General features: G+C 45.9%; 1 protein-coding gene across 2 annotated transcripts in view; it reads right to left on the bottom strand.

The window, feature by feature from the left end:
• LOC143033249 (uncharacterized) overlaps nucleotides 1–19,578 on the bottom strand; it is a 483,462-nt gene that overhangs the window by 32,287 nt on the left and 431,597 nt on the right. The window contains exon 3 of one of the 2 annotated variants that reach the window (XM_076198462.1): nucleotides 2,370–2,408. The exons of the other annotated variant lie outside the window; for it this stretch is intronic. The gene's annotated coding sequence lies outside the window, so the exon portion shown is untranslated. The remainder of the gene's footprint in view (nucleotides 1–2,369; nucleotides 2,409–19,578) is intronic. 2 annotated transcript variants of the gene reach the window in all.

A 19,578-nucleotide genomic window follows, 5' to 3' on the forward strand; every position in this document is an offset into this window, starting at 1 on the left:
CGAAGGGAGGAAAAAATAAAAATAAATAAAATAATAATAATAATAAATCTATTTGTTTATTTTATTTTCATCATTATTGTTATTTTTTGTTTATACGATTTTTATTTTTTTTTTTTTATTTTTTTTTTTTTTATTTGATTTTTAATCTAATTTTATTTATCTATTTATCTTTATTCTTTATTTTATTATTATTATTATTTTTAGATTCCGTTCGGTAGATTCCTTGGCTGGTGACATGTGACAGGTAGAGCGCCCAGCTCGCTTTTAATAAAATAACCTCTAAACGGGATTAAGAGGCTTAACCCCACGTTAGCCCCCATTCCGTACCGGGTGCTACTTTGCCTTCGAACCTGGATGCCGTCGGACGATTTTATTCGTCTCCGCTCTCAACAGGGAACAACCACAAGGCCTCGGCCACGGGAGGCTCGCCACAGCTGAATAAAATCAACTGACGGCAGCTGTGTTAAGTTAACTGTTAATTATGATAATCCAAGGATGAATTACATCGACTGGCGACAATGGTTAAAACCTGTTAGTAACTATGTCGAGTTGCCCTGAAGGCGGCAAAAGAAAAGGAAGAACAAGAACAAGAGGAAGAAGAAGAACAAGGGCATGAGGAAAAAGAAGAACATAGACAAGAGGAAGAAGAACAAGGACAAGAGTAAGAAGAACAAAAAGAGGAAGAACAAGAACAAGGGCAAGAGGAAGAAGAATGAGAACAAGAGTAAGAAGAACAAGAACAAGAGGAAGAACAAGGACAAGAGTAAGAAGAACAAGAACAAGAGGAAGAACAAGGACAAGAGGAAGAACAAGGACAAGAGGAAGAACAAGAACAAGAGGATGAAGAAGAGAAAGAACAAGGACAAGAGGATGAAGAACAAGAGAAAGAACAAGGACATGAGGAAGAACAAGAACAAGAGGAAGAAGAGAAAGAGGTAAGAAAATGATGGGAAAAACAAAGAAAAAAGAGGAAGAAGATGAATTAGAAGAAGAGCAGAAAAAGGAAATGAAGAATTACATGGAAAAGAAAAAGATGAAGAAAGAAGGAAAACAAGAGAGAAGAGGAAGATGACGAATTACAAGAGGAAAAGGAAATGAAGAAGAAGGAAAAGGAAATGGAGAAATGAAAAAGAAGAAAAATGAAGGAAAATTAAAATAAAAGATAAAAAGAGAGGAGGAAAAAGAAGAAAGAGAAGATGCCGACGAGGAACCAGAAGAAGAAAAAGAAGAAGAAAGGAGAAGACCAAAAAAAATGAGAAGAAAGAGAAGAGGAGGAAGAGGAATAAAGGAGAAAAAGAAAAAAGAAGAAGAAGAAGAAGAGGAAGAAGAAGAAGCAGAAGAAGGAAAACGAGGAGGAGAATGAGAAGAGGAAGAAAAAAGAAGGAAAATGAAAATAAACGATAAAAGGAGAGGAGGAAAAAGAAGAAAGAGAAGATGACGACGAGGAACCAGAAGAAGAAAAAGAAGAGGAAGAAGAAGAAGAAGGAGGAGAAGAACAAAAAGAAAAAATGAGAAGAATGAGAAGAGGAGGAAGAGGAGTAAAGGCGAAGAAGAAAAAAGGAGGAGGAGGAGAAGAAGAAGAAGAAGAAGAAGCAGAAGAAGAAAAACGAGGAGGAGAATGAGAAGAGGAGGAAGAGGAATAAAGGAGAAGAGGAGGAAGGAGGCGAAACGAAGATGACAGACGAGAAGCCAGCCCGTGATTTTGTTAAATATGCAAAACAGCATTAAAAGAAGAAAGAGGAGGAGGAAGAAGAAAAAGAGGAGGAGGAAGAGGAAGGAGGAGGAGGAGGAAGAAGAAGAGGAGAGCTAGTCCAATTCAACGGGACGTGTTTTTTTTTCAAAAATGTAATAAGATCGCCACAAAACAGAATTGGTTCAACTAAAATAATTGTATATAAGCTTCATTATGGAGTGTATGCGACAGATGGAGACAGAGATATAGATAGGTACACACACACACACACACACACACACACACACACACACACACACACACACACACACACACACACACACACACACACGACTCAGTGGAGCGATTGGTACAGTTACCGGCTGTCACTACGGTGGTCCGGGTTCAAATCCCGCCCAGGGCTGAAATAAATTCAGTATCGCTGCGCTTCGAGTCGTTACTCCAACTCTCGTGGGCGGGGAGTTGGGGGTGTGTGCGCGTGTAAAGGTCACAACATTACCCATAGATCGGTCATATACGAGCTCTGAGCTCTCATCCGGGAGGTTAATAACTGTCGATCACGAGTCCAACACGTGATCCAAAGACCATGGTGAATCACACAGACAGACCCATAACACTCTACAGGCTGTATACTTGTGAAAATAAATAAATAGATAAATAAACATTGATAAATTACCTTCTACCGCACTGCAAACAAGACGTCATCCGCCATTACCTGTAAGGAGAAAGACACGTTGAACAAGACTGGCTTGACATGCATAATCAATTTGGTTTACTTATTTAATTAATTCGTATAATATTTTGTCTCTCAGTGGTTGTAACACTAGGTACCCTCTTCACATCATAAAAAAAATATATATATTATATATATATATATATATATATATATAAATATATATATATATATATATATATATATATATATTATATATACGTACAACACTGAATGGGTCCCAGTGAACAGATATACATTCTTGTCAACCACAATACACTTTAATTCTAAGCCATCAACATCGAGATACTCGCGGAGGCCAACATGCAGAAACTGAAACGTGGTACGGCGCAGGACTCGAACCCAGGCTAGCACGTATATGACCAGCCACTGTAGCGACGATGAATTGGGGACCCACGGTATGGCAACACTTGACCCGTCTCGGTGTCTCGACTGAGGTGTAAAGGTCGTTTCACGCGTGTCGACTTTTCGCCGTCCACGACACGACGTCTTTGTCTCCATTAACGTTACATGGATGTCTACGGACGCTTTCACACGTGGTCATAGCGTGTGAAAGCGTCCATAGACGCCCATAGGTTATTTGAGAGCACGGCGTCGTGTCGTGGACGGCGCACGGCGAAAAGTCGATGCGTGGGAAATGAGCCTTGAAGAAGAATAAGTCTGCAACTTGTCCTTAGGGAAGAACAAGTGGAGGCAATGGCTTAAGTGGGATTCCTGGGAATCCAAGAGGCAAAACTGTACCAAGAAGCTGACACGCCGAATAACCTCAGGAGGAATGCGCCTCTCTTTCTCTCTCTCTCTCTTTCTCTCTTTCTCTCTCTCTCTTTCTCGAGAACAGAGAGAGCAGTTAAATCTTCGCATGGGCGTACACAAACTTCAACCCAACTTTGAACCAAAATAAAATAATAAAAAAATAAAATAAAGAAATAAAATTGTTTATTAGTAAATTAATAAACATAAAACGAGTGAACGACGCACAGAATAAAATTGTCCCAGATCCAACCACTACACACTAACAATCCTTAAACAACACAGTATATTTTTTGTGTTCAATATCACCGCCCGGGTGGCCGTTGCCGGTTAGCTAAGGGCCGCGGGGTCTCCTGTAAGACACATCTGGGGCAACGGATCGGTAAAAAAAAAAAAGAAAAAAAAAACCGCTTTAATTCATCAACAATCTTTTCTGTACTTAATTATCTATTTCTCATTTCATTTACATTTAATTATTTATTTTCTTTTTTTCTAACCATTTTTACTATTTGCCTGTTTATTTTCAGTTCAAAGATTTTTTAATCTTTTTTATGTGGGGAGGTGACTGGATGTCGATCATTATCAAGAATAGTCGTAATCAAAAGATAAACAAGTATTGTTTTTGTTTTTGTTGTTATTATGTTGTTAGTTCCTGGTTAACATTAACTTGTATATCTCCGTGGTTAAACCCAACTCAGTTAACCCTTTTCAGTGTTTACTCGTTTAACTCGGCCTGACTGCCGGGGGGGTGAGGGGGGCGATTTTTATCTGATATATTTTTTTTCTTTTTCTTTTATTATTTTGTCTTTTCCGTCGACTCCTTCAGGAGTTGAACTTCGACGTCGTCGTCGTCGTCGCTTCTGTCACCATCACCCTTATCACCATCATCACTATCACCACAACCATCATTATCACCACCACAACCATCACCATCACCATTACTATTAACTCCACTACCACTTTCACCACCGCTATTACCACCATCATCACTATCACCATCACCATTATCACCATCACAACCATCACCACCACCATCACCCCTATCACCAACATCACTGTCACCACCATCACCCCTATCACCACCACTATTACCACCACTACCACTTTCACCACCGCTACTACCACCATCATCACCATCACCACAACCATCACCACCACCAACATCACTATCACCACCATCACCCCTATCACCATCACCACCACCAACATCACTATCACCACTATCACCATTACCATCTCCACCATTGCCCCTATCAGCAGTACTATCATCACTATTACCACCACCACCACTATCACCACGACCACCAGCTGTCCAACAACACCGGGCTCAACGGTGCAGTGGTACCGTTCTCGAACGATAAATCAACGGTACGAGTTCGAGTCCTGCCCAATGCTGAAAATATTCAAGTATAGCTGCATTGCGAACCGATACCCCAACTCATGTGAGCAATGAGTTGTGTGCGTGTGCGTGTGTGTGTGTGTGTGTGTGTGTGTGTGTGTGTGTGTGTGTGTGTGTGTGTGTGTGTGTGTGTGTGTGTGTGTGTGTGTGCGTATGTGTGTTTGCGTGCGTGCGTGTGTGTAAGGTCACAAAATCACCCATAGATCGAGCCATATATTTCTAAGCTCTCATCCGGGAGGGTAATAGCTGTCGATCACGAGTCCAACACGTGACCCATGACCTCGCCCTCCGTCAGCGCGATTCGTCCAATGTATCGCTTTAATGCCAATGTCAGGCCTCCCTCCCCCCCTCCCCCTTCCTCCCCCGCCACTTTCCCCCTCCTCCTTCCACCGACCCCAGCGTCCCCTCTACCACCACATCTACCACCACCACCATATATATACCACCACCACCACTATATCTAGCACCACCACCATATATACCACTACCATCACCACTATATCTACTACCATCACCATATCTACCACTACCACCACATATACCACTACCACCATATCTACCATTACCACCATACCTACCACTGCATCTACCACTACCACCACATCTAACACCACTATATCTACCACTACCACCACAATATCTACCACCATCACATCTACCACTACCACCATATCTACCACAGCTATATCTACCATTACCACCATGTCTACTACCATCACATCTACCACTACCACATCTACTACCACCACATCTACTACCACCGCCACCATTTCCCCACCCCACCCTAAATTCTCGACCCACCGTGGCTCCGGGCCGGCCTTGCACCTTCCCACGGTTCCTCCTCCTCCGTGACGGGCTCGATTCCGAAAATGTCCCTCACGAGGGGGAGAGGAGGGTGGGGAGGTGGAACTATGAGATATGATGTATCAGCGCTTCTATCCATATAAACAATCTCGTTAAAAATATTTATATACATGTACATATAAATACATACACACACACAAACACACACACACACACATATATATATATATATATATATATATATATATATATATATATATATATATATATATATAGCATATGCACCCTTCACAGGATCGGCTGTGACCCAGATGTGTCATACGAGGGGAAATAAAAGGGGAAAGAAAATCCCAGACCATCTCCGTTTCGCTGCGTTTTCTATTCCCCTCACCCCCCTCTCCCCTCTCACCTCTCTCTCTCTTCCCCTCGTATTCCTTCCCCTCTCCCCTTCCCAAACCTTTCACTTCTCGTCTTGTCATTCTCCCTCTCTCTCTCTCTCCCCTCTTCCCCTCTTTTATCTCATATTTCCAACTCCTTTTCTCAGCTCTCTCTCTCTCACTCACATACACTCTCTCTCTCTGCTTCCTCTATCTCCCCTTTCTACTCCTCTTCCTCCTCCTCCTTCTCTTCCCCTTCCCTTCCCTATCCTCCTCCTCTTCTATTTCCTCCTTCTCCTTTCCTTTAACCTTCCATCACTATCACCACCACCTCCACCACATTCTCCTCCACTCCTCCACCTTTTAACCTTTCATCTCCTCCTCCTCCTCCTCCTGGTCTTCCTTCTCCTCTTCCTCCTCCTCCTCCCGCTGCGAAGGTAACTGCTTCAGCTTTTTTGGTGTTTGACACCCACCCGGGTATCTGGGCCTGCTGGCGGGGAGGGGAGGGGAGGGGAGGGAAGAGGGGAAGAGAGGAAAGAGGGGAGGGGAGGGGAGGGGAGGGAAGAGGGGAAGAGAGGAAAGAGGGGAGGGGAAAGTGGAGAGAAATAAAAAGAGGAGAGGAGGGGAAGGGAAGAGAGAGGAGGGGAGGGAAAGAAAAAGGAGATGGGAGGGGAGGGGAAGAGAGGAAAAAGTGGAGGGGAGGGGAGGAGAGGAGGGAAAGATGACAGGGGAGGGGAAGGGAGGAAAGAGGGGAAGAGGAAAGGTGAGAGAAATAGAGGGAAGAGGAAAGGGGAGGGAAAATAGAAGAGGAGGGGAGGGGGGAAGAGAGGAAAGAGGAGAGGGGAGGGGAAGAGCGGAAAGGGGAGGGAAGGGGAAGAAAAAGGGGAGGAAATAGGGGAGGGGAAGGCGTTTCCACAGACAAGAACAGGGTTGTCTGTCCCCCCTCACCCACCCATCCCCCCCGACTCAACCCCCAAATTTCCTCCCCTTCCCCCCACCCACGCCGTTCTTCTCAATCCAAGACGTTCACATACGTTCATGCACGTTCCGTCTTACGTTCTCTCAGATCGTTCCCACGTTCTCCCTCCTCCTCTCCCTCTCCCTCCTCTCTTTTTTGCAATCCCACTCTCTTTCCTTTCTTTTCTTGAAAATCTTCCTCTTCCTCCCCTTCCTCTTCTTCTCCTTCCTCTTCCTCCCTTTTCTCTTCCTCTCCTTCCTCCTCTTCTCCTTACTCTTCCTCCCCTTCCTCTTCTCCTTCCTCTTTCTCCCCTTCTTCTTCCTCTCCTTCCTCTTTCTGCCTTTCCTCTTCCTCCCCTTCGTCTTCCTCCCTTTCCTCTTCCTCTCCTTCCTTTTCTTTAAATTGATACATTTCCCTCTTTCCCTCCCCTCCCTCCCTCCTTCCCTCCTCCCCTCCATTTCTCCCTTCTCACGTTCAAATATTTACGTGAAAGAAACTCTCCCCTCCCCCATCTCCCCTCCCTTCCCCCTTCCCCCTTCCCTCCCCGTCTCCCCCTCCCTTCCCCCCATGTTCCTATTTCCCCTAACTTTTCTTATACATTTCTCCCCTTTTCCAATTTCCCCTTCTCCCCCTTTCCTTAAGTTCGCTTCCCCCCCTATCCTCATATCTCTCTCTCCCCCCTCCCCTTCTCCCCCCCCCTCCCCACTTCCTTCTCCCTCCTGGCCAAAATTCTGATTTTATTTTCGCGATCTTGGGTACTTTTTGTTTCGTGATTTTTTTGTCCGATTAAACTTTCGCGTTTTCCTTCGTTTCTGTCGCAACATGAAGACCCTACGATAAACGGATAATTAAACAAATAACTTAATAAATATATATATATAAATAACCAAGCACTCCAAAAATACTTAAGGAAATGTAAATATTTAGATAAATAAAATAAACAAAAAATAAAATAAACAAAAGATAGCCAAGAAAATATAGAGGAATACTAAACAAGAAAATAATAAAAAATAATTATAAGACAATATGAAAATAACATACAGAATACATAACATAAAACAAACAAAACTAGAAAATTAATAAAAAATTAAGTATAGAGAACATTTGATAAGTATATATATATATAAATCCCGTATTTCTGAAAAGAACATAAAAATGAAGAGACTGCAAGAAACCATACGGCCTACACTATGCAGTTCCATGTCCATTACCACCTATCACTAATCTTGTGTATTCTAGGATGTCTAGAACTGCGTACTGACGCCAGGAGACCTTCAGCTGAATAAAATCACCTGTCGGAACTAGCCAGAATAAAATATATGAAGGAGTGCGCATCGCCCGTTTTGGTCAGAAGTCCACATTCACCTGAATAAAAGTTCTAAACACAAAGGTTCCAACCCCCTGATTAAAATCGCCTGACGGCACTAAAAAATAATCCTCACGCTTCACACTGGGTAAATAATCATCAACTCTTGTGAGTTTGAATACCTACAAGACGACTTTGGCTTAGAGTATTCTAAGAATATTTCAACAATGCGTCTAAATTTCGTATATATCTAACTTCTCTTAGCGATTTAACTTCTTAATATATGCCAAAAAATGAAATTTGACATTTGGAAATTCGAAAAAATGAAAATTGGTAACCATAGCCATTTCCATGCAATCGAACTCAAAAAAGTTGACGACAATTTGCCCAGTGTGATGCCGACCGTCTCATTTCCTGTCCTGACATCTCTCTCCCATCTTCCCTTCCGTAGTTTTCCATTCCATCAAACTCAAAGGCCCTCTCCCACCCTCTCCCCCGGGGGAGAGGGGGGGAGACCATGGGGGAAGGAATTGGTTTGTCCCACGGGGGGAGGGGGAAGGAAATCACGTATGGGGCGTGTATGTGATTCACCATGGTCTTTGGATCACGTGTTGGACTCATGATCGAATGCTATTTCACTCCCGGAAGATAGCTCAGGGCTTGTATATGACCGACCTATGGGTAATGCTGTGATCTTACACGCACACACACACACACACACACACACACACACACAACTCCTCGTCCACGAGAGTTGGAGTAACGACTCGCAGCGCAACGATACTGAAATTTCAGCCCTGGGTGGGATTCAAACCCGGAGCGCCGTAATGGCAGACAGGAACTCTTCCACTGCGCCACGAGTGCGTGTATGTGTGGGTGTATATACGAGTATGTGTGTTTATGTGTGTGTGTGTGTGTGTGTAATCCGTCAACATTGCACAATAGTCATTTCATATCATCTACCTCGTAAGCGTCAGTACTTGAAGGACCTGATGGCGGCACCCCCTACGGACCAGCGTCACGAAACATTCTCTTTTACGACTGCAGTAAAAAAAAAAAAAAAAAAAAAAAAAAAATCGATGTCGCAGTAGTTTGAGTTCCCGGCCGCCACTACAGCGGTCCGGGTTCGAGTCCTGCCCAGGACTGAAATGATTCCAGTATTGCTGCGCTGCGAGTCGTTACTCCAATTCACGTGGACGGGTAGTTGTGTGTATGTGTGTGTGTGTGTGTGTATGCGTGTGCGTGTAAGGTCACAGCATTACTCACAGACCGGTTATATATGAGCTTTGCGCTCTCTTTCGGGAGGGAGAAAGATGTCGATCACGAGTCCAACACGTGGTCCAAGACCATGGTGGTGAAACACACACACACACTAACGAGCACTGAGCCATTGAGGCGTCAGCGTTGGATATATCATCAATATTCATCTACACTCTTGTCAATATCCGGCCCCTGGCTCATCAATAGTCATGAAGAGTTTCGGTCCGTAGGTCCTCATCATTACGAGACGAACCTACTCCTCCTCATCATCTTCTTTCTCTCCTCTTCCTCCTCCTCATTTTCTTCTCTCCCCACCTTCACCTCCTCCTCCTCATCATCATCATCATCTTCCTCTTCACCTTTCCTCCTCCTCCTACTCATTTTATTCCTCTTCATCGTCTTCTTCTTCATCCTCGTCCTCATCATATTCCTCTCCTCCTTATCATCTTCCTCTTTCTCATCATCTTCCTATCCTCTTCTTCCTCCTCCTCATCTTCCTATCCTCTTCTTCCTCCTCCTCCTCTTCCTATCCTCCTCCTCATCGTCTTTCTCTCTCCCTCCTCCTCTTCCTCCTCGTCTTCCTATCCTCCTCTTCCTCCTCACCTTACCGTCTTCCTCCTCATCATCATTTTGATGAGACATTTCTGCAGTGTCCGACAACAACAACAAAGACAACAACAGCAATGACAACAACAACGACAACAACAACAACAACAACAACAACGACGACGACGACGACGACGATGGCCGTCCTCTCAATCAAATTCGCCTTCCGACGCCGAAGACGACGACGACGACGACGACGACGACGACGACACACGTGCGCGCGTGTGATTACGTGTTGTGGCCCACGTGCGGCCCTTGCATGGTGGCACACAGGAAATCTGCCGCACGTGGGGTGGTTGGTTGCTATGCAGTCCAACCTCCTAAGAGTGCACCGGGTCGAGCGTGCATCGTCGAGGAGGAGGAAGAGGAGGAGGAGAAGGAGGAAGAGGAAGAGAAGAAAGAAGAATGGAAGAAGAGGAGGAAGAAGAGGAGAGGCGGAGAAAGAGGAGGAGGAGGAAGAAGACGAGAGGAGGAGAAGGGAGAGGCGTCTTAGTAGGGGAGAAAGATAACAATGATAAACAGTAGGACGAGGAGACGAGGAGGAAGAATGGAAGAGGAGGAGGAAGAAGGGGAGAGGAGGAGGAAGAAGGGGGAGGAGGAGGAGGAGGAGGAGAAGGAAGACGAGAAGTCTTAGTGGGGGAGATGGATGAAAATGATAAGGCAGGAGGATGAAGAAGGGGAGAAGAGGAGGGGGAGGAGGAAGAAAGAAAGGGAGAGGAGGAGGAGGAGAAGGAAGGAAGGAAGAGGAGGAGGAAGACGAGACGTCATGGTGGGGCAAATATGAAAATGATAAAACATTAGGAGGAAGAAGGGGAGAAGAAGAGAGGGAAGAAAGGAGAGGGAAGAGGAGGAGGAAGAGGAGGAGGAGATGGAGGAAGACGGGGAGAGGAGGAAAACTAGGAGTAGGATGACTATCAGTGGTAGCAGGAGCAGAGTAGAATTATAGTAGATGCAGTAGTAGTAGGAATAATAGTAGGGGGATGAGATGTAGGAACAGGAGGAATAGTAGTGCTAGTAGTAGTAGTAGTAGTAGTAGTAGTAGTAGTAGTGAGAGCAGTAATAGTAGATGGAATAGTAGTAGTGGTAATAGTTGTAGTAGTAGTAGTAGTAGCAGTAGTAGTAGTAGTAGTAGTAGTAGTGAGAGTAGTAATAGTGGAGTAGTAGTGGTGGTGGTGGTAGTAGTAGTAGTAGTAGTAGTAGTGAGAGTAGTAACAGTAGATGGAGTAGTAGTAGTAGGAGGGGTGATAGGAGAACGAGAAGTTGTAACAGGAAGAATAGTAGCAGTAGTAGTAGTAGTTGAAGTAGCGGTAGGAGTAGGAAGGAGTAGAACAAAGAGAAACAGTAGGAAAGAGGAGGAAGAGGAGGAGGAGAGGGAAGAGGGGGAGTGGGAAAAGGAGGAGGGGGAGGAGAGGAAAAAGAAGGAGGAGGAAGAGGAGGAGGAGAGGGAAGAGGAGGAGAGGGAAAAGGAGGAGGGGAGGAGAGGAAAAAGAAGAAAAAAAGGAGGAGGAAGAGGCGAAGGAGGAGGATGAGAGGAAAGAGGAGGAGGGGAGGAGGAGGAGGGGAGGAGGAGGAAAAGGAGGGGGATAATGAGAGGAAAGAGGTGGAGTGGAGGGGAGGAGGAGGAAAAGGAGGGAAGGAGGAGAGGAAAGAGGTGGAGGGGGAGGAGAAGAAAAAGGAGGAGGAGGAGGAAGGAGGTGGAGGAGGAAAAGAAAAAAAAGAGGAGGGGGAGGAGGAGAAAAAAGAGTAGGAGGAGGAGGAGAGGAAAGAGGCGAAGGAGGAGGAGGAGGAAGAGGCGGAAGGGGAGGCGGCCAGGCGCGCGCGCGCGCGCCCTGCCTGTGCAATCTCTTCCATCGAGGTGTACGCCAAGTCTTCCTTTCCTCTTCCGGTCTTCCTCCTCCTCCTCCTCCTCCTCCTCCCCCTCTCCCCCCCACTCGAGGACCCCTCCCCTCCCTTCTCCCCTTACTCTCAGTTTCATCTCCCCTCGCTTCCTCGCCTCTTCTTTGTTTTTTTTTATTTGTTTGTGTCTTTCTCCTCATATGTGAGGAAGAGGAGAAGAGGAAGAGGAAGAGGAGGGGGAAGAGGAAGAGGAGGGGGAAGAGGAAGAGGAGGGGGAGGAGGGAGAGGTGGAGAGGAGGAAGAGAAAAAGGAGGGGGAGGAGGGAGAGGAGGAAGAGAAAGAGGAGGAGGAAGGAGAAGAGGAGAGGAGGAAGAGAAAGAGGAGGAGGAGGGAAAAGAGGAAGAGAAAGAGGAGGAAGAGGGAGGGAAAGAGGAGAAGGAGAAAAGAAAGAGAAGAGGAAGAAATAGATGAAGCAAAATAAGAGGAAGAGGAAGAGGAGAAGAACGGAGAAGAGGAAGAGAAAGAGGAGGAGGGAGAAGAGGAAGAGAAAGAGGAGGAGGAGGAGAAAAGAAAGAGAAGTAGAAGAAATAGATGATGAAGCAAAATAAGAGGAAGAGGAGGAGGAGGGAGAAGAGGAAGACGAGGAGGAGACGGAGAATAGGAAGAGAAAGAGGAGGAGGAGGAAGGAGAAGAGGAAGAGAAAGAGGAGAAGGAAGAGAAAAGAAAGAGAAGTGGAAGAAATAGATGACGAAGAAGCAAAATAAGAGGAAGAGGAGGAGGAGGAGGAAGGGAAGAAGAGGAGGAGGAGGAGAAAAGAAAGAGAAGCAGAACAAGTAGATGATGAAGAAGCAAAATAAGAGGAAGAGGAGGAGGAGGAGGAGGAGGGAAAGAAGAGGAGGAGGAGGAGGAGGAGGAGGAGGAGGAAGAGGAGGAGGAAGGAGGTGGTGGTGTTATTCCGAACCCGCAGAGCTACAAACTCGTGGTACTCTGGAAGGGTTGGTACGCCTGCCTGATGACAGACGGCAACCGCATGACAATAAGGGTTACCAACTGAACAAAGAGAGAGAGACGGAGAGAGAGAGAGAGAATGAGAGGAATGTACGCGTAAGTTATACTTAAGCACGACGGGGCACCACGACTACAATTACAGTCCTGTAAGGAATGGAGAAGGATGTGTAGGCGGAAACACCAACATACATACACATACATACACACACACACACACACACACACATACATTCCTTTGTGCTCCAATCGTTCCTTGTTACTCCACATGATGCAATACTCACTCCTCCTCCTCTTCCTCCTCCTCCTTTTCCTTCCTCTTCCTCCTCCTTCCTCTTCCTCTTCCTCCTCCTCACTCTCATACACACCCCCACCTTATCATTAACTTTACTTCTAATTCATTCATCTTTTCCTACGTTTTCCTCATCTTCCTCATTCCTCTTCCCTCCTCCTCCTCCTACACCTCCTCCTCCTCCTCCTCCTCCTCCTCCTACACCTCCTCCTCCTCCTACACCTCCTCCTCCTCCTCCTCCTCCTCCTCCTCCTCCTACACCTCCTCCTCCTCCTCCTACACCTCCTCCTCCTCCTCCCCCTCCTACACCTCCTCCTCTTCCAGGTATACAAAGGACGCTGTTTCAACCTTTCACAAGAATATTTCTCGTAACAATCCTCTTCCTCCTCCCCCTCCTCCCTCCTCCTCTTAACCCTACACCAAACTTTTAACCTTCTCATCCTTTTCCCTTACACTCCTGAGTCATGTTCTCCTCCTCCTCTTCTTCTTCTTCCTCCTCCTCCTCCTCCTCACGTTCTTACTGGCTCACTATCCTTCTTACATTTATTTATTCATTTATTTATTTTTTTTTTGTAAATCTCACTTTCATGTCATCTTCCTCTTCCTCTTCGCCCTTCTCCTCTTCCTCCTCCTCCTCCTCACCACTTTCCTCCACCTCCTCTTCTACATAATATTTCTGACTTTCATGTTCTCTCTCTCCACCTCCTCTTCCTCCTCCTGTTCCTCTTCTTCCTCCTTGCCATCCTCCTCTTCTTTCTCTTCCGCTTCCTCTACCTCTTCGTCCTCCTTCCCAACCCACTCTTCTTCCTCTTCCTCCTCCTCTTCCTCCATCCATGAAGGGTGTTGAAGAGTCTCTCTCTCTCTCTCTCTCTCCTCTCTCTCTCTGTCTCTCCCCTCTTGTTCTCTCTCTCTCTCTCTCTCTCTCTCTCTCTCTCTGTCTCTCCCCTCTTGTTCTCTCTCTCTCTCTCTCTCTCTCTCTCTCCTCTCTCTCTCACCAAGATGCCCTGCGAGAGAGACGCTCACGCCAGGAGGCGCTTAGCCTCCGCCGTCACCTTTGCCCTGTGTGTTGCGGTTTCGTGCCTTAGTCTGTATTTCTATTAACATTTCCTTTAATTGGCACCGTTATTTCTATCATTTCTATATCTGTCGTCATTTGATTTTATTCAATTATGGGGGATGGGGGCGGGGGGATGGGGGATTCCTCTACCCATTAACAAGGAAACCCAGTTGCAGGTCTTTTCTAATTTTATTCTGGTTAACATCCGATTTTATTCAGCCATGAAGGGGGGAGGGACATTTACGTAGTCAATTCACAAAATCGTTTATTGTGCAAATATATCAGTGTCATTTACACCTGTGACGTCACAGCTACGTCACGTGATTTTTTTTTTTAACGGGTCATGTGAGTAACTACTCTCATGAGAGTAAACTACCGCTCTCACCTCCCAAGGACGACTTTATGGATGACAGGTGGTAATAGACATGGAACTGCCAAGTGTAGGCCTTATGGTCTCTCGCAGCCTACTCCATTCTTATGTCCTTTCCACGCCCGGACAGACTACCAAACCGACCATAACTGCCACATTCATTACGTCACAGACGGGAACTACGACAACTACAAAACCCGCACAGCGGGCTACCCGCCCCTCAGTTTATTCTTCTTTCCGACAGAGGGCTCCGAGTCTGTCCGTCTTAGGACTCTTATTGTGGAATTGGTGGAATATGACTCATGGAGTCAGTGACTCTGTGACTCAAACGCACGTACGCACACACACACACACACACACACACACACACACACACACACACACACACGATTTTTTTTTTTTTTTTTTTTTTTTTGCATGGAGCCTAAAACAAGAAACGGAGTTAAAAAAAAAAGTAAAGTACTGGAAATAGCCAATTGTGGCAAAAGACTATCCTTAAACTATTCCTTGGTAAGCAAACCCATTACAAAAGCAAAATAGGAGAAAGACTTGGGAGTCTTGATAAAAGACAGATTGTCACCTGACAGACCTATTTGGAGGATTGTGGGAGAGACATACGGACTACTGCAGAAGATCTAAGCGTCCTTTCACTATAAGGATGAAGGGACGATGGAAAAAAAAATCATCGAAACCTTGATCCATCCATAACAGGAAAATGCGTAAGTGGTATGGCCCCCCACACAGAGTGAAGGATACACGAAAGACCGAGAGAATACAAGAAGCAGCAACCAAACTGGTCTCCAGCCTGGCAGAAAAACCATATGAGGAGAGACCAAAAGCACTGGGTTTGCCGACTTTGAAAGATCGAAGAGAAGGAGGTGACATGATATTGTTCAGGTCACTAAAAGGGATAAATTGCATTGATAGAAGAGATCTGATTAAAGATGAGAGGGCTTTAAGAGATCATGGAAGTAAATTAAGAAAGACAACATCTCTAAAGGATATGAAGAAATACACTTTTCCATATATATGTATAAATATGTGAAATAGCTTAGAAAGTGATATAGCCAAGGTTATACACGAGTTCAAATATAAATATGATAATGGAAATCACAGATATAGATTAAGTTGGAACCGTATATGAATTTGAGTCTAGGTATGGTAAAGAATTAGAGAATAGCAGACGGGACCCAACGAGCGTTGCTCCTTTCCTGTACACTACAAGATGAGAGGAGGGAGAAGGGGAAAGAGAGGAGGGAAAAGGGAAGAGAGGGAGAGAAGAGGGAGAAAGATAGAGAGGAGATAGGAGGGAAGAGAGGGAGAAAGATAGAGAGGAGGGAAAAGGGAAGAGAGGGAGAGAAGAGGGAGAGAAGAGGGAGAAAGATAGAGAGGAGATAGGAGGGAAGAGAGGGAGAGAAGAGGGAGAAAGATAGAGAGGAGATAGGAGGGAAAGGTGGAGAAGGTGAGAGAGAGGAGAGAGAAGGGAGAAAGGGAGAGAGAGGAGGGAGAAGGAGAGAGAGAGGGGGAAGAAGGGGAGAGTTGGGAGAGAAAAGGAGAGAGAGGAAGGAGAGAAAGGGAGAGAGAGGTAAGAGGGAGAATGGGAGAGCTTGGGGGCAGAAGGGAGAGAGGAGGGAGAAGTGGAGAGCTTGGGGAGAGAGGGGGAGGGAGAAGAGGAGAGAGAGGGAGAGAAGGGAAGGAAAGAGGAGAGAAAAGAGGAGAAGGGGAGGAAAGAGGACGGAAAAAGGGAGAATGGGAGAGAAAGGGAGAGCTGGGGGTGGGGGGAGAAGGGGTGAGGGGTGGGTGTCTTGCACCCCATGACGATTAGGTGCAAGTTTAATTGACTCTCCAAACTTGGGCCCGACTTACGTCCGATCGCCTCAGCGGGAAGTTCCCTCCCTCCCCCCCCCTTCCATCTCCCTCTTTTTTTTTTCTCCAGTTTCGCCTCCTCCTCCTCTTCCTCCTCCTCCTCTTTATTCGAGTGAGTAAAAAGGTGGAGGAAGAGGACGAGAGGGAGGAAGAAAAGGAAGAGGAAGTGGAAGAGAAAAAGAGGAAAGGGGAGGATGGAAGAGGTGAGAGGAGGAGGAAAAGGAAGAGGGAAGAAAATGAGATAGAGGAAAGTAAGAAGAGGAAGAAAGAGGAAAAGGGAAGAGAGAAGAGGTGGGTGGGGGACGTGGAAGAAGAGGGAGATTTGAGGAAGAGGGAGGAGGAGGAGGAGGACGAGGATAAGAGAAGGGGGATGAGGTGAGAGAAGAAGGGTGTGGGGAGGGAAGAGGAAGAGAGGAAAAGAACAAAGAGGAGGAAGAAGAGGAAACGAGGAGGGGAGGAGGGAAGATGGGGCGGGGGAAGAAGAGGAAGAGAAGGAAGAGGAAGAGGACGAGGAGCAGGTAAGAGGAGGGAAGAGGAAGAGGATGGGGGAAGAGAGCGAACGAAGGGTCCTGATTGAGAAGGGTGAGCTTGGTGTGCCACCAAATCCCCTGTGGGGGGAGAGGGGAGGAGGGATTTGGTCCGCGTGGGAGAGCACCCCCTCTCTCCCCCTCCCTTCCTCTCTCTCCTCTCTCTCCCACTCTCTCCCTACCCCCACTGTCTCTCTCCCTCACTCACTCACTCACTCTCACTCTCCCCCCTCTTTCCCCCTCTCTCCCTCCCTCTCTCCCCCTCCTTCTCTCTCTCTCTCTCTCCTCTTTCTCTCTCTCTCTCTATCTCTCTCCCCTCTCTCTCTCTCTCTCTCTCTCTCTCTCTCTCTCTCTCTCTCTCTCTCTCTCTCCCTCTCTCTCTCACGTACAAACTTCACGACGTGAGCCCAGTATGCTAGCCAGAGGACCATCATGCCTCTCCGTGGGTGTGGGTGGGTGATGAGGGGGGAGGGGAAGGGGGGAAAGGAAAGGGGGGAGATGGGGGAGGTAACTGGGGTGGGGGGAAGGGAACCCGGGGACTTCTGTGTTATTGTGTGCCAATAGGAGGAAGGTATGGGGAGAATGAAGGTGGGGGGGGATAAGCGGGGAATGGGGGGGAGACTTCCCCCCTAATGTTAGGGTTAAGGGAGAAAGGAACCTACGCCCTTCTTGAGACCTTCAATAAGGCGACGGGGCCCTACGGGTGTAACGTTGGAATGCTTTAAACACAGTGACGACAGCTATATATGTATATGTATATATATATATATATATATATATATATATATATATATATATATATATATATATATATATATATATATATATTACAAATTAAGTATTACCATTCAAATATCCTTGAAATACCTATTTGGTATAACAAAATACACAAGGATTTAATTAAATAATTTCCTGTAACCAATTTTTGTATTTTTATACATATCATGTTTTTATCTATGTTGTTTATATTTTACCATGTACATCATTCTATATCATTTGTCATTAATACATCACATTATATTTTTCTGTAAATCTTATGTTTGTATTTGGCATATAATAATAGATATTTCACATTACTCTTAATTAATTTACTATTCATTTATTCATTACTTTGAATCAAATTCTTATATTATGCTACCTGGTAAATTTGTCCATAATAACAGCAGTCGCCTGGAAATACCATGTAAATAACTCTCACACAAGCCGTGTCGTCGAACTTTAGAAATATGGCTGTATCGGGCAACCCCCCCTGTGTAAGGTGGAATTCCGTCGCATTCTATGGGTCTGAATGGGAGGGGGAAGGCAATGGTGGGAGAGGGGGAGAGCTCAGGGGGGGCTGGGGGATTAACTCACGCACGGGGGTGGGTCGGGGGGATTAGGGGGGGTTGGGGGGAGGGGGGTAGAGGCGGGTTGGGGAGGAAAGCAGATTGTCAGAGTTGGGTTAAGTTACGCTGGGTTAGGTTACGTTGAGTTACGCTGGGTTAGGCTAGGTTGTGTTAATTAAAGTTGAATATGGTTAGGTTAGGCTAAATAGGGTAGGTTACGTTAAATAAGGTTTGGTTAGGTTAAATAGGGTAGGTTAGATGAGGTTAGGTTAAATAGGTTTGGTCAGGTTAAATAGGTTTGGTCAGGTTAAATACGGTAGGTTAGGTGAGATTAGGTTAAATAAGGTTAGGTTAGGTTAAAGAGGGTAGGTTAGGTGAGGTTAGGTTAAATAAGGTTTGGTCAGGTTAAATAGGGTAGGTTAGGTGAGGTTAGGTTAAATAAGGTTAAATTAGGTGTGGCTAGGTTAGTCTGGGTAGTTTCGGTTAGGTTAATTAAAGTTAAATTAGATTTGCTTAGGTTAGTTTGGGTACCTTTACGTTATGTTACACTAATATTAAGTAAATTTCGGTTTGGATGTGAGAAAACGAAAGAGAAAGAGAGAAAGAGAGAGAGAGAGAGAGAGAGAGAGAGAGAGAGAGAGAGAGAGAGAGAGAGAGAGAGAGAGAGAGAGAGAGAGAGGTGGGCGAGGAAGAGAGAGAGAGGGAGAGGGGGGGCGAGGAAGAAAGAGAGAAAGAGAGAGAGAGAGGGTGGAATAGAGTAAAAGAATAAAATAATGTAAAGAGAAATGAAGCGAGGGAAAGGAGGAAGGAAGGATTAGGGAGAATAGAGGAGAAGGAAGGAGGAGCAGGAGGAAGGAGGAAGGGGCAGGGAAGAGGAGGAGGGGAGGAGGAGGACGGATGAAGAGCAAGGGAAGAGGAGGAAGAGAAAAAGGAGGAGGAGGAGGAGGGAAGTAGGCTGAGGAGTCAAAACGAAGCAGAGAGGAGAAAAATGGAGGAAGAGGAGGATTACGGAGGAGGAAGGAGGGAAGGGGGAGGGGAGGGGGGAGGGGGGTGTCTCTCCGTGAGGTTTCCTGACGTAAATATTGTGTTGAGTTTGTATATATACACCAGTGAACTGTGAGCTGCGTGTATGTGTGTGTGTGTGTGTGTGTGTGTGTGTGTGTGTGTGTGTGTGTGTGTAGGAAAGGAAGCTCTTCGGGTTCTGTCTCTTACTCTCTAATGTGTGTGTGTGTGTGTGTGTGTGAGATTCATCATGGTCTTGGATCACGTGCTGGACTCGTGATCGACAGCTAGTTCCCTCTCGGATTAGAGTTCATAGCTCATATATGACCTATTTATGGGTAATGCTGTGATCTTACATGCACACACACACACACCCAACTCCCCTACCATGAGAGTTGAAGTAACGACTCGC

The sequence above is a fragment of the Oratosquilla oratoria genome, chromosome 15 (genome assembly GCF_046742065.1).
Source record: "Oratosquilla oratoria isolate Oo_2021 chromosome 15, ASM4674206v1, whole genome shotgun sequence".
Taxonomy (NCBI): Eukaryota; Metazoa; Arthropoda; class Malacostraca; order Stomatopoda; family Squillidae; genus Oratosquilla; species Oratosquilla oratoria.